This window comes from Geotrypetes seraphini, chromosome 15, assembly GCF_902459505.1.
Source record: "Geotrypetes seraphini chromosome 15, aGeoSer1.1, whole genome shotgun sequence".
NCBI classification, from domain to species: Eukaryota; Metazoa; Chordata; class Amphibia; order Gymnophiona; family Dermophiidae; genus Geotrypetes; species Geotrypetes seraphini.
In genome coordinates, this window is record NC_047098.1 from 46,219,923 (window position 1) to 46,233,813 (window position 13,891).

The 13,891-nt window shown below is 44.2% G+C and overlaps 1 protein-coding gene across 11 annotated transcripts in view; it reads right to left on the bottom strand.

Annotated features, from left to right (window-relative positions):
* Nucleotides 1-13,891, bottom strand: part of BCAS3 (BCAS3 microtubule associated cell migration factor) — a 1,368,214-nt gene that overhangs the window by 622,379 nt on the left and 731,944 nt on the right. The gene's annotated exons all lie outside the window — the stretch shown is intronic.

Here is a 13,891-nt window from a genome sequence, read left to right on the forward strand (position 1 = left end):
AGGCGCTTTAAACGTAGGCCTGCAAAATGCTGGCCTAGATTCAAGGCGTCTGTTTGGGAGTGCAGATCTGATTCTGAATAAGATGCTGCTGCATGACTGACACGTGATCAGAGGCCGATACTGGCGTCCTGTATAGAATCAGGCACCCTTGTGCCTAACTTTGGTCACGGGTACTTATGTCTGCCAAAAACTGATGTAAAAACTTGTGCTCAACTAATGGCAATTGGGCACACAAATTCAGGTATTCTATAAACATCAATTTCTGGGAATGTCCCTGCCCATGCCTTACTATGGCTACACTAAGGGCTCCTTTTATCAAGGTGCGCTACGGGGGTTAGCGTGTCGGACATTTCATCACGCACTAACCCCTGTGGCAAGCCAAAAAACTAACGCCTTGTCAATGGAGGCGTTAGCAACTAGAGCGGCAGGCAGTTGAACACGCGGTATTCCGCGCATTAACCGCCTACCGTACACCTTGATAAAAGGAGCCCTAAGATGGGACATTAACTTATTTTTGAGCATACCTGAACTTCATTCCTTCTTCCATTGCAAGGCAGTATGCTTCTCTATCCCTCAAAAAAGTTTCCTTTGGAAAAATGAGACTTAGGAGTTATATGTACACTTGGATTTATGATTTCCAGGTTAAAGGGCTATATTTAAAAAAAATGATTAAACGCCTTCATTGCCTCCAACCAATTTTAGGCTACCATTACATCTCTCTTAAGTGGAAAAGCTGACAGAAAGAACAGTGTTTTTACAGCTTCAAGATATTTTTAGAGGATGTTGAACTTTTAGATTTATTTTTGCATTTTATCAAGCAGTACAGTTAGTCTTGACAGCTGTTAATGATAATCTTCTGAGATTTCTTGATAAAGCATAGCATGTGGAAATTGTATTACTAAATGTTTTAGCTATATTTGATCCAATGAATGAGCAGATATTACTTTATTGCTTATCAGAGCTTGAAGCATAGGGGAAGGTTTTAAAGTGTTTTACATCATTTCACACTGGGTAAAGTCATAAAGAAGCTTTTGGAAGCAACACTGATTGCCCTGACCCTTTTTTTTTTTTTTAATGGGATCCCACAATGATTTCTCCTTTCACTGTAATTGTTTAATATATAGACATCTAATGCTACGTGATGCAGAGTTCCACATTAGGAGTCACTGCCCAGGAAAAGGATCATTGTTGAGGTGTCATTGTTGAGGATACAAGAAAACCCTCAGCTTAACGGCAGCTATGAAAACAATTAGAATGTTAGGAAGAGTCATGAAAGGATTGGAATACTGTGTGCAATTCTGGCTGCCACATCTCAAAAAAGATTTAGTGAAATTAGAAAAGGTACAAAAAAGGGTGACGAAAATGGTAAAAGAGATGGGACGACTTCCCTATGAGGAAAGGCTAAAGCAGCTAGGGCTCTTCAGTTTAGAGAAGAGATGACTCAGGGGATATATATTAGAGGTCTAATAAAATAATGAGTGGAGTACAAAGGGCAGATGTGAACCACTTGTTGACACTTTTCAAAAATACTAGGACTAGGGGGCGTACGATGAAGCTACTAGTAGCTTTATAACAAACTGGAGAAAATATTTTGAGGGGAGATCCAGGAAACTACAGACCTGTGAGTCTGACCTCGGTACCGAGAGAGATGGTAGAGGCGCTAATAAAGGACCACATCATTGATCACCTTGACGGACACAATCTGATGAGGACCAGTCGGCATGGCTTTAGCAAAGGAAGATCTTGCTTGACAAACTTACTGCACTTCTTCGAGGGAGTAAACAGGCAGATAAACAAGGGTGACCAGGTTGACATTGTATATCTGGATTTCCAAAAGGCGTTTGACAAGGTCCAGCATGAACGACTGGTTCGAAAAATTGCAAGCCATGGAATCGAGGGTGAAATACTCACACGGATTAAAAACTGGTTAGCGGATAAGAAACAGAGAGTGGGGGTAAATGGACAATACTTGGACTAGAAAAGCGTCACAGGTGGAGTGCCACAGGGTTCGGTGCTTGGGCCCGTGCTCTTCAACATATTTATAAATGACCTGGAAATTGGTACAACAAGTGAGGGGATTAAATTTGTGGACAATACAAAGTTATTGCGAAGACACAGAAGGATTGCGAAGACCTGCAATGTGACATAAACACACTTGAGGAATGTGCCGCAACATGGCAAATGAAGTTTAATGTGGATAAGTGCAAGGTCATGCATGTCAGTAACAAAAATTGTATACATGAATACAGGATGTCCAGTGCAGTACTTGGAGCGACTCTCCAGGAAAGAGACTTGGGAGTACTGGTTGACAAGTCAATGAAACCATCCACACAATGTGTGGCGGTGGCAAAAAGGGCGAACAGAATGCTAGGAATGATTAAGAAGGGGGATCATGAACAGATCAGAGAAGGTTATCATGCCACTGTACCGGGCTATGGTACACCCTCACCTGGAATATTGCATCCAACACTGGTCGCCGTACATGAATAAGGACACAGTACTACTTGAAAGGGTCCAGAGAAGAGCGACTAAAATGGTTAAGGGGCTGGAGAAGTTGCCGTACAATGAGAGATTAGAGAAACTGGGCCTCTTCTCCCTTGAAAAGAGGAGACTGAGAGGGGACATGATTGAAACATTAAAGATAATGAAGGGAATAGACTTAGTAGATAAAGACAGGTTGTTCACCCTCTCCAAGGTAGAGAGAATGACAGGGCACTCTCTAAAGTTAAAAGGGGATAGATTCCGTACAAACATAAGGAAGTTCTTCTTCACCCAGAGAGTGATAGAAATCTGGAATTCTCTTCCAGAAGCTGTTATAGGGGAAAGCACCTTCCAGGGATTCAAATCAAGGTTAGACAAGTTCCTGCTGAACTGGAACGTACGCAGGTAATGCTAGACTCAATGAGGGCACTGGTCTTTGACCTGTGGGCTGCCGCGTGAGCGGACTGCTGGGCACGATGGACCACTGGTCTGATCCAGCAGTGGAAATTCTTATGTTCTTATTTCTTCACTCAACATGTAATTAAACTCTGGAATTCATTGCTGGGTTTAAAAAAAAAGTTTAGATAATTTCCTAAAACAAAAGTCCATAGGCCGTTATGAAGATGGTTTTGGGAAATCCACTGCTGCTTGTTAGGATAAGCAATATAAAAAAATCTGTTTTACTTCTTGGGATCTTGCTAGGCACTTATGACCTTGCTTGGCCACTGTTGGAAACAGGATACTGGGCTTGATGGACCTTCGATCTGTCCCAATATGGCAACTCTTATGTTAAAACCCATTGTGACGCTATGACATGTTTTCAAAAGTGCATTTCTTTCTGTATACAGATTTATCTATTTTCCCCTGAGTAAAGAGAAGTACTCATAGATGCTTGGAAATAGCAGGCCTAGTGGAAATGGTCTCTGATTCAGTCTTAGGGCTAGATTCACTAAGCCCACCGGTCAAATTCCGATCACTTAGCGACCCCTTTGCGACCTGATTTCCCTCTGACCCTGTTCACTAACCTCTGTCACGATCATCTTCTGATCCGTGCATGCAAATGAGGGGGAATGGCATTCAAATGTAGGCAGGCTGCGATTCACTAAAAAAAAAATGAGGGACATCGACTGGGTTGACTGATCCAAAAATAAGCGACTGCTGAGGACCAGTCACTCAGTCCTTTCCGACTGCCCTGCCTTCTGCCGTCCTGTTCTCTGCCCCGATCTCCTTAGCGTCCAAGTCTAATCCCTTCCCCAAGTTTCTGCTGGTCTTCCCAGTGTCTTTCTGCTGCAGTCCCTATGTTGGGTATGGGAAAAGCTCTCATTTCTCCAGCGGCCTTGCTACAGAGCAAGAAAGGAAAGTGAAGTAATTTCTCTTCCCTCTGTACAGCTTAATATATGCGCACTCAAAGCTGCTGGGAAGTAAACGTAAGAATGGTGTGGGGTGCACACATAAGTTTTTGTTTTAATTCACAATTTTGTTTTTTTTTAAAAGGCATTAAGAGTGAAATATTGTGGCGCGCTTGAGGGGGGCATGCGTTGTGAGGTGGCAGATCTTGCTCTTCCCCTCTGGCCTTGGCCTGCAGACTGTCTCAGCATGTGAATGGACTGCTGAGCGCTTGCTAGGAACCCGCTTGGCTGAAAAACTTAATGCAGCAGATCTGTTTCCCCCCCCCCCCCAACACACACACATTCAGGACTACTAAGTAAAGCTAGTTTAAACCATGATTCGTGGCGAGGATTTGACAATATCTGAAACAAAAGACTTATAAGTAAGCAAAAGTAAATAAAAAAAGTCCTCTTGACTACAAAAAAAAAGTTTGAAGTGCGGTGAGCATGCGTAGACCATCTACAGGCAAAGTGGATGGTCTGCACATGCGTCGGGATCACTGGAGAGTGATCCGGGCGGTTGGTTAGGGCGTGATTCAGAACGCCCTCATTAGCATGAAGGTGCTTCGTGAATCTGCCCCACGGCCATGGATCGGATTGCTCACGCATTGGATCTGATCCATGGCCTTAGTGAATCTAGCCCTTAATATATTGTAACTATTTTATGTGGGGAAAGCTCAAACCGTTTGTTGGCAATGCTCCTTTAGCTAACACTTGTACTATCTGTGAATTCTACAGTTGTCCATAGAAGCTCAGATCACCTCAGATGACCTTGATGATTCAAAACGATTGCTCTATCGTACAGTTAAGTGTAATCCTACAGAAAACAGAACCACACAGTAAAGTTCTTTATAAAAGAACCTTCATCATAAAATGTATGAAGATAGGCTTAAAGATCTCGGTATGTATACTTGGAGGAAATATGATGGAGACGTTTAAATACTTATGTGGCATAAATGCACACGAGACAAGTCTTTCAATTGAAAGGAAGCTCTAGAATGAGGGAGCAGATGATGAAGATGGAAGGGGATAGACTAAGAAGTAACCTCAGAAAAACATTTTTTAACAGAAAGGGTGGTGAATGCGTGGAATGACTTCCCAGTGGAGATGGTGAAGATGAAAAAGGTATCTGAATTCAATAAAGCTTGAGACTAGTACATTGAATCTTTAAGGGAGAGGAAGAGATAGCAGATGGTATGAATAAGCAGACTAGATGGACCATATGGTCTTTATCGGCCTTCATTTTTCTCTGTTTCTATATTTTCTCCATTTCTAAATCAGTTTCTTGAGTCTGCAATTATTCCTCTTTACAGTTTAAATGTCAGTCTGATAAGCAGCCTTCACATTGTAACAAATTAAAATCATTGCAGACTCTTGACTGTTTGACTAATGCTAGGTATTTAATAATTCTATTTCTGAGAGATTTTATTTGACAAAATCCCGCTCTCTAGGATCTTCAGATAAAAAAGATCTAAAAACCCTCTTGTCCTGGATTCTTTAAAAAACAAACAAACAAACTATGGGGCTTATTTTCAAAAGAGAAAACATCTGAAAAATGGCATACAGTGAAACTGGGATGTTTTGTTTTCTAAAACATTCAAATTGCCATTTTCGAAACAAATTTTTAGTCTTTTTACTATAGTGTTTCTATGAAGTGCATCTAAAGTGAGCGTTATGAGTGTGGTTTGGGCGGGATTAGGGCGGACTTATGATTTGAATGTTGTTCTGCAATAATGGAACACTGCACAGGGCAAAACTTTGACATTTGAGGCTAGACCTGCTTCAGTAATGAATAAGTGCCAAAAGGTGGCCAAACCGACTAGATAACCACTTGAGGAATGAAGGCATGCCCCCTCCCCCCCAATCTCCCAGTTGGATTACTAGCTCCCTTCCACCCCCCGAAGTTGAAACATCATACCAGCCTGAATGACAGCTTCAGATGCTAAGGCCAATCCTATCAGAGCAGTAAGAGATATCTGAAGTAGCCTACTGCAGTGGACTCCAGAGAAGGGGACCCAGTCCCAAATCCACTCTAACTACTACATGTGGTGGAAAGTGTGAGCTCTCCAAAAGTCAACCAAAATCTACTGTAATGACATATAGGTCACAGCTGCAGGCATAAGGGTTGTTTGGTGGTATACAGTTGGGTATAGTAGGCTTTGTGTGAGTTTTGGAGGGCTCATCATAAAATAAAAGGGGGTTATGGCAAGATGTGTACCTGGGGCCTTTTATGTGGAATTCACTGGAGTGCCCCCTAGGGTGCCCATTGCTCTGCTGGGATGTCTATGTGACCAGTCTGCTAAGAATACTGACCCCTCCTATGCCCCAAACTCCCAAAGGCTGTTTTTGGTGCATTTTTCATTTTGGATGTTTGCTTTTTGAAAATGATTCAGAAAGATAAGACACGTTGAGGACAAACACATTTGGGAAATGATAATTTTTGAAACAAAAAGACATTTTTTTCTGGTTTGAAAATGGCTATGTTCTCTACTGGATATCTGGATGTTTTTCCCCAAAATCTGACTTAGATGTCATATTGAAAAAGCCTCTCCACATCAGTCAGTGAAGAGTGGGCAATTCTTTAAATTATTGAGCTAAGGTTTTCAAATACTACTTGTCCATCTCAAGATGCATTACTGTGAATTATCAGCTCCTCTCCCTCCTGAAGTTCCTGTTAACTTGGGCCCCAAAGTTGGTCCCAGGGCTTCTGGTGAAGCTTCAGAGTTTCTGGTGAAGCCTCAGAGCTTCTGGCCTCCCAGACTATATCCTATACAAAATTGCCTCAAGTTAATTATTTAGTAGAAGGACAGGAAAGCTCTGATGAGAACAAACAGGAAGTGTCCTTAAATGATTTATGGCAAATTAATATTAGGATGGAGAAAAAGTTGAAATCAGTTATAACTCAAACTCAGGATTTTTCAAAGGAGGTAATCGAGAAACTTGAGAATGTTGATCAAAATATGAAAATTCTAGATGCCTCTACTAAGGTAGATAAGCAAGTTGCTAACCTACAGGCCGTTTCCATGTCAGCTATGAAGGATTCTCATTCAATTCATGTAAAATTAGAAATAATGGAAAATGCCACAAGGGTAAGGAATTTGCGTTTAATTAATTTTCCTGAAATGCATTTGATATCTCCTGAGATCTTATTTCGGAAGTATCTCAGTGAGATATTAGGGTTGACTAATTCAGAATCAATCCCTATTTCATCTCTCTATTACATTCCTAAGAAGAGGAAAATTACAGTGGAGCAGGGACTAGATCAATTGGCTTTTATTGATGAAAACTTGACAGAATTTCTGGAAGATTCACAGGACACAATACAAACCAGGACTACTATTTTAGTTTCATTTACCAATGAGAGCGATAAGGCATTGATAATTAAATTATATTCTCAGAATAAACAAGCAATGTTTTGAGGCGCTAGAATTCAAATATTCCCAGATGTGGCGAAATCGACACAACTCAGACGAAAGGCCTTTTTGGCTCTTAAGTCTAGGGTTGTGGAACCTAGAGCCACTTTTTTTTTAAAATATCCATGTAAATGTTTAGTAACAGCTCAAAAAGCACAGTTACTTACCGTAACATGTGTTATCCAGGGACAGTAGGCAGATATTCTCGACATGTGGGTGCCGTCATCTACGGAGCCCCGACACAGACAGCTTTTCAAGCAAACTTGATTGAAGATTCAAGTTTGCTGTGCTGCACCACGCATGTGTGTGCCTTCCTGCTCCATTAGAAGCCGCATCCCCTCCTCGTGGTCTCCAGTTCTAAAGTTTCCACGGAGCCAGAAAGTCCTGTTCTTTTTCACTCCGTTCAAACATGCCTTCTAGCACCGCGGCTTTGTTGTTTTTCCTCGGAGTCGCTGTGCGCTTTTTCTTTTCCTACTGTTTATTGTTTTACACGTAGTTCGCGGGGTTTTTCGGCAACCGGGGGCTCCCGGGTTGTCGTGGCCGCGTCGCCTCGATTGGCTGCGGCCTTTCTTTTTGCTATATGTCCTGGCCCTTGTCCGGGTTTAAAAAGTGCACCTGGTGTGATCGGCTTCTGTCAATCACCGATCCTCATCGGTGGTGCATCTTGTGCCTGGGGGCTGACCATCCTACTGATTCCTGCCCCAGGTGCGCTACTTTCCAGGCTCATGCTCTGCGCCGCCGTCGGGCCCGGATGGCGGACCCTTTTTGCCGTGGAGCAGCCCTCGGTCTCGGCCTCGACGTCGGCCTTGACCTCGGCCCCGCCTCGGATGTCCTCGGCCTCGAAGACCTCAGCCTCGACCTCGAAGTCCTCGGCTCCGGGTAAGTCCCCTCTTCCTTCTTCAGGTTCGACGCCAGCGAAGATGTCATCCTCGGGGGTTCCGGCTGTGCAAGGGGGGGGGGGGGGTACCCTGCCCCTGGCCCCAGCTAAGCCCCTAAATACATAATTGACCTTTTCTCCTTCTCTGCCAACAGACACAAGAGAAGCTCTCATTCCTACTTCGTTTCCCCCCCAGTTAGAGGTTGTAAACTGAAAAACACCATGAACACCTTCTTTCACAAGCAGCATTGTGGGGTAAAGACCTAGATCAACTGCTTTCGCCCACTACTTATGAGGAATTCAGACAACGTCTAAAAACTCAACTGTTCCTAAAGTATCTAGACAACTGACCCACTCATCTTCTTTCTCCTCCATAATGATTCCTCTGTCCTATTAATCTTTCTCCTCAACAACGCATTTCCAGTCCTATTAACACTCCTCTTCCCCCCTCTTAAATTCAATCAATTTAATCTATTGTAAACCGCATAGAACTTAACGGTATTGCAGTATATAAACTGTTATCATTATTATTATTATATGGCAGTGTATCGCAAACTGTGTGCCACAGCAGATTCCAGGTGTGCTGGGAGATGCCGCTGACTGCTTACAAGATGTGCCTCTCGCGGCGAGAGGCACGTCCTGTAGTCAGTCAACCTGCGCCTGTGCCTCTCCTCCTCACTGGCGCCTCTGCTCCTTCTCCTCACCTCTTCTTCTGCTGCACTCCCCCCCCTACCGGCGATAATAAGAGGCTCAGGTCCACGGCTGGAGGACATCCACGCATGTGTGGACATCAACATGATGACATCACACATGCGTATGACAGCATTGCGTTGATGTCCGCGCACTTCTGGGTTCCCTCCAGCTGCAGCCCTGAGATTATTGTGCCACACCTTTAAACGTTTGCGACACACTTATATAAGGAATCGGCGGCAGCAGCAGCTTTCGCCAGCACTGTAGTTTATTGTTTATTGGCTTATATCCCGCTTTATACAAAGTGGATTCCAAAAAGTACTGAATCGGAAACCAAGGACAGGCCTCAACGACGATTCGAAAGCACACAACGGGGGAGGTCTATCGAGCCCATGCGGCATATTCATCAATAAAGTGATTCTTTGAACAATACTACCCTTGGCTGATCTATTGACATCCTGCCCTCACGACTCCCCCGTTGTGTGTTCCAAAAAGTACTTACATAAGATTATCACATCACATACAATTAAACAAATCAAAAAAACATTTCAGCGACCTGCGCCTACAATTCTATTAAAGCTTCAATCCCCATATTTCATCTTAAAATTGTACAAATTTCCCAGATAGAGAGATTTCATTCCATGCCTGCGGGCCTTTGCACAAAAACATACCTGTCCTCGACACCTGAAAATGCAAGTGTTGTTTAACACTGTAATTCCCATAGCTGGTGTGTTTGCAGCATATGTAGTGCTTCTACTTATACTGCAACCCAGGAACAATAAATATAACTACTCATCTATAATTATGCACTGAAAATAAAAAAATACATTTGGTTTAGCCAGGATGCCTTTTTTGGTAATTAAGGGTGATGAGAAAGGCAAAATTTAATTCATCATGTTTCTATGAATGGTCTTGAACAAGGGTGGCTCAAGGCAATCTGTTGCCTGAGGCAAGGGATGAGCTGGTGCCTCCTCCTCCCCACCCCCCCAAGCATCCAAAATAGGGGTGGAGCAAGGGCTGTCCCAACTATTTAAGCAAGATTGGCCAGCTGCCTATAGCAACAGCTTCTTAGAGCAGTGTTCTTCAACCACTGGTCCATGGACCAGTGCTGGTCCACAGAAATTTCCTGCCGGTCCACAGGGCCAGCATTTGCATCAGGCACAAAACAGTGTTCTTCAACCGCTGGTCCACGGTGCGATCGATGCGGTGTTATCTTTGAGCCAGCTCCCTCTTCCTAACTGATTCAATGCACAAAGCCACGTGCAGTGGCTCCTATGGGCATTCTGCGCTTGAACCGGAAGCCTTCTCTATGACGTTGCAACGTCAGAGGGAAGGCTTCCAGATGAGGCACGGGACGTGCAAGGTGCAATTAGTACTATTATGGGGGCGGGGTCTGGGGTGGAGATTGGGTAGAGATGGGCGGGGTCTGGCCCACGACTTAGCCCAGTGTTCTTCAACCGCAGGTCCATGGACCGATTCCGGTCTTAGAGGGTAGTAGCTTCAGTAACACAGTACACTTCCCCCTCGGTATTTGCGGGGTTGGGTGCAGAGCCGGACCGCGAAGTGTGAAAAATTGTGAATAAGTTTTCGTCCAGCTCTGACCCATACACCCCCGCTTCATTCCGGACCTTCCTGCCTCCCTCCCGGCATCCAGACCTTACCTGGTGGTCTAGCGGGCTTTCGGGGCAGGAGCGATCTTCCTATGCTCCTGCCCCATGCAGATCACTCATAGCAAATGGCTGCCGTGAGTTCCCGTAATCTCTCGAGACTACGACGGGAACTCACGGCAGCCATTTTCTATGAGTGATCTGCATGGGGCAGGAGCGTAGGAAGATCGCTCCTGCCCCAAAAGCCCGCTAGACCACCAGGTAAGATCTGGGATGCTGGGAGGGAGGTGGGGAAAGTCCGGAATTAGCTTCTTTTTTTTTTTTTTTTTAAATAAAAAATCGCGAATAACCGAATCTGTGGATACTGAAACCGCAGATTCGGAGGGAGAAGTGTAAAATAACAGTAGAACCTCACACACCACTCCTTTTAGGCCCAGGTCACCCATTTTTAAACAAAACAATAGATCCTGCAAGCCAAACTCAAAGAACCATGTTTCTTGCCAGACATACTTTAACCTGTTTTTCAGCAAAAACACAAAGGAGACAGACGATGTTCAAACAACAAGGAGTAAAATGAGAAAGAAAGCAAAAGAAAAGCTCAGGATAACACAACGTAATAAAATTAGTTATATGAGAGTTGATATTCTACCTCCCAACAATGTGCAGATCAGAACTAGAACATTTCTCCATGGAAATCTCCATACAAAAAAAAAAATCCTGATTTTCATGTTATCTGAGAAATATCAACACAAAGCTTTCCACTATCAGGCACATTGTGAAATATATATCCTGAAAAGGGACTCCATATTTTGCACTGAATATAGTACAAAGACATCTACAATTAATATTTCCCCAAAGCTAGCATATATCAAGTAATAAATTCCAAATAAAACACTTTATTCTACCCTAATATAATATATAAAATATAAAGATAACAGATGTAAATTTGAAGAAACTGAGAAATAGCAACAACAGAAATAAAATAAATATTGGGAAATAAAAAAATACAATTTTATTGGACTAATCCATTTTTCAATTAGCTTTAAGAGGCCAAATCCTCCTTCTTTAGGTCAGTACATATACTGCTGTTAAGGTATCCTGACCTGACCTGAGGAAGGGGGTTTAGTTCAATAAAAAGATTGCTTTAATTCCATTTCCTGTTTATAAACCTTTATCAATACAGCTTTCATCAATACTACTTTATTCTAAAGCAACAAAAACAAAATATTTTTTCTACCTTTTGCTATTTCTGCTTTAATCATCTTCTCTTTACTCTCTTCTTTCACTTCTCTTCTGTCCTCTTGCTGCCCCTTCCATCCACTATCTGCCCCCTCTCTCTGCTCCTTCCATCCACTGTCTGCCCTCTCTCTCTTTCTTCCATATGGCATCTTCCCTCTTTCTATGCCCCTTCCATAAACTGTCTATCCTGTGCCCCTTCTCTCCTTTATACATTTTAGCTCCACCCCCTCTCCATTTTTCTCTCTCTATGTCCATCCCATACCATATGCTCTGGTATCACTCTCTTCTCCTTTACTTCCTTCATTCCCATTCCTCCCCATGGTCTGGCATCTCTATCTCCTTTCCTTTCCTTCCCTCCCCCCATGCCCTGGCATCTCCCCCTCCCTTCATTGTATGGTATCTCCTTTGTTTTCTTCCTTCCTTTCCCTCCTTTCCCTATTGTCTGGCATCTCTCTTTTCTTTTCTCTCTTTTCCCTAGTCTTCCTTCTCCTTCTCTCCCTCCCTCTCCCTATTTGGGTGTAGCATTTCTCTTCCCCTCCCCTCTCCTCCCCTCTCTCTCTCTGTCACCTCCCCACCGGTCAGCAGTGCAGCCTTCACAACTCATGGCTTTTGCTGGCTTTGGGCCTTCCTCTCTGCCGGGCAGGACCCGGCAGAGAGGAAGACCCTATGCCGGCAGAGCAGTGAATTGTGAACGTTGCCACTGCCGGAAGAAAGCTGGCCCTTGATGGTCTGCATCCAGGGTGGACCGTTCCTCCCTCCCTCACCCGCCCCTTGATACGCCATTGCCCCAAGTCCAATATCAGGCACTGTTGAAGGAGCAGCATCTTGCTGCCGGCCAGTGTACCTGCTGGTCATCTCTCTCTGCCGCTCCCCTTCCTGGCATCTAATCTTTTCATCTTTCCTCACCGAGTGGCATTCCCCCCCCACCCCCTGCATCTACCTTTAGATTTATTGGCGGCAGCAGTGATTCACAGAGCAGCCCTGTCGATCCCGGGGCTTCTCTCTATTGTGGCCCATCCCAGTGGAAACAGGAAGTTGTCATAGAGGGTGGACCGCAGTGGAGAGAAGCACCAGGGTCAGCAGGGCTCCTCTATGAATCATTGCCACTGCCAACAAATCTAAAGGTAGACGTGAGGGGGAGGAGATGGAAAAAATGCCGAACGGGGGGTGAGAGAGTGAAAAGATTAGATACCGGGAAGAGAAGCAGCAGAGAGAGACGACCAGCAAGTACACTGGCCAGCAGCAAGATGCCACTCCCTCAAGAGTGCCGCCTGAGGACGCCGCCTCAGTTGGCTTCATTATAGGGCTGCCCATGGTCTTGAATATAGTGCTGAGCTTATGCAATTGCATCCAGTTTTGTTTTCTTTTTTTATATAGCCTTTATTACAAAAACATTGTGCTATTCAAATGAAATTGTTTTCCTTCAATTCTTTGTTTCTTTTTTAACATAAATTTGTACAAATAAATACATGGAAACAATTCAAAATAGAGCATTGCAAAATGCATGCAAACTCTGATAAGAAAAATGACAAGACATCAAATCCCTGCAACATGTGCAAATGCTAAACAATTATTTATCTATTAAAAACAATTGTGTACACAACTAGGTAATCTTTTATGCACTCATAAATCAGACATATGGAGGTGGGGACATTGCGCCTGATCTGTGAGTGGATCTGCATAGTGGCACAGTAAGGGTGAACAGTGCCTGGGGTGGTGACGTGCCTCCCTCACCCCCCCCCCGCCTCCCTCACTCCCCCCCCCTGCCATGCACACAGCCCCTTCCCTTTCCCCGTACCTTTTTAACTCCTACAGCATGAGCAGCATACGCACATCGGTGTCGGTTTGCCCTTGACATCACTTCCTAGTCGTGACATCAGAGAGAGAACCAACCTCACGCCGGGGAAGCACAAAAGGTACGGGGCAAGGCAAGGGGCACGTGCGCATGGCAAAGAGAGAAGTAGAGGGTGAAGAGGAGGGGGTGCCACAACTTTAGGAAGTCTGCGCCTCGGGCGGACCACCCCCCAACCCCCCAGATCTGCACAAGGCATTAGTGCAAGCTACAGCCTGAATGTTGGAAGAGATGGTCTTGGAAACCACCAACGGTATAAAATTCTGGCTCATTCCAAGGCATAGTTAGGTGGATATTGTTTAAACTACTGTTATTGTAAACATGTGGTTTTACACTAATAAAAA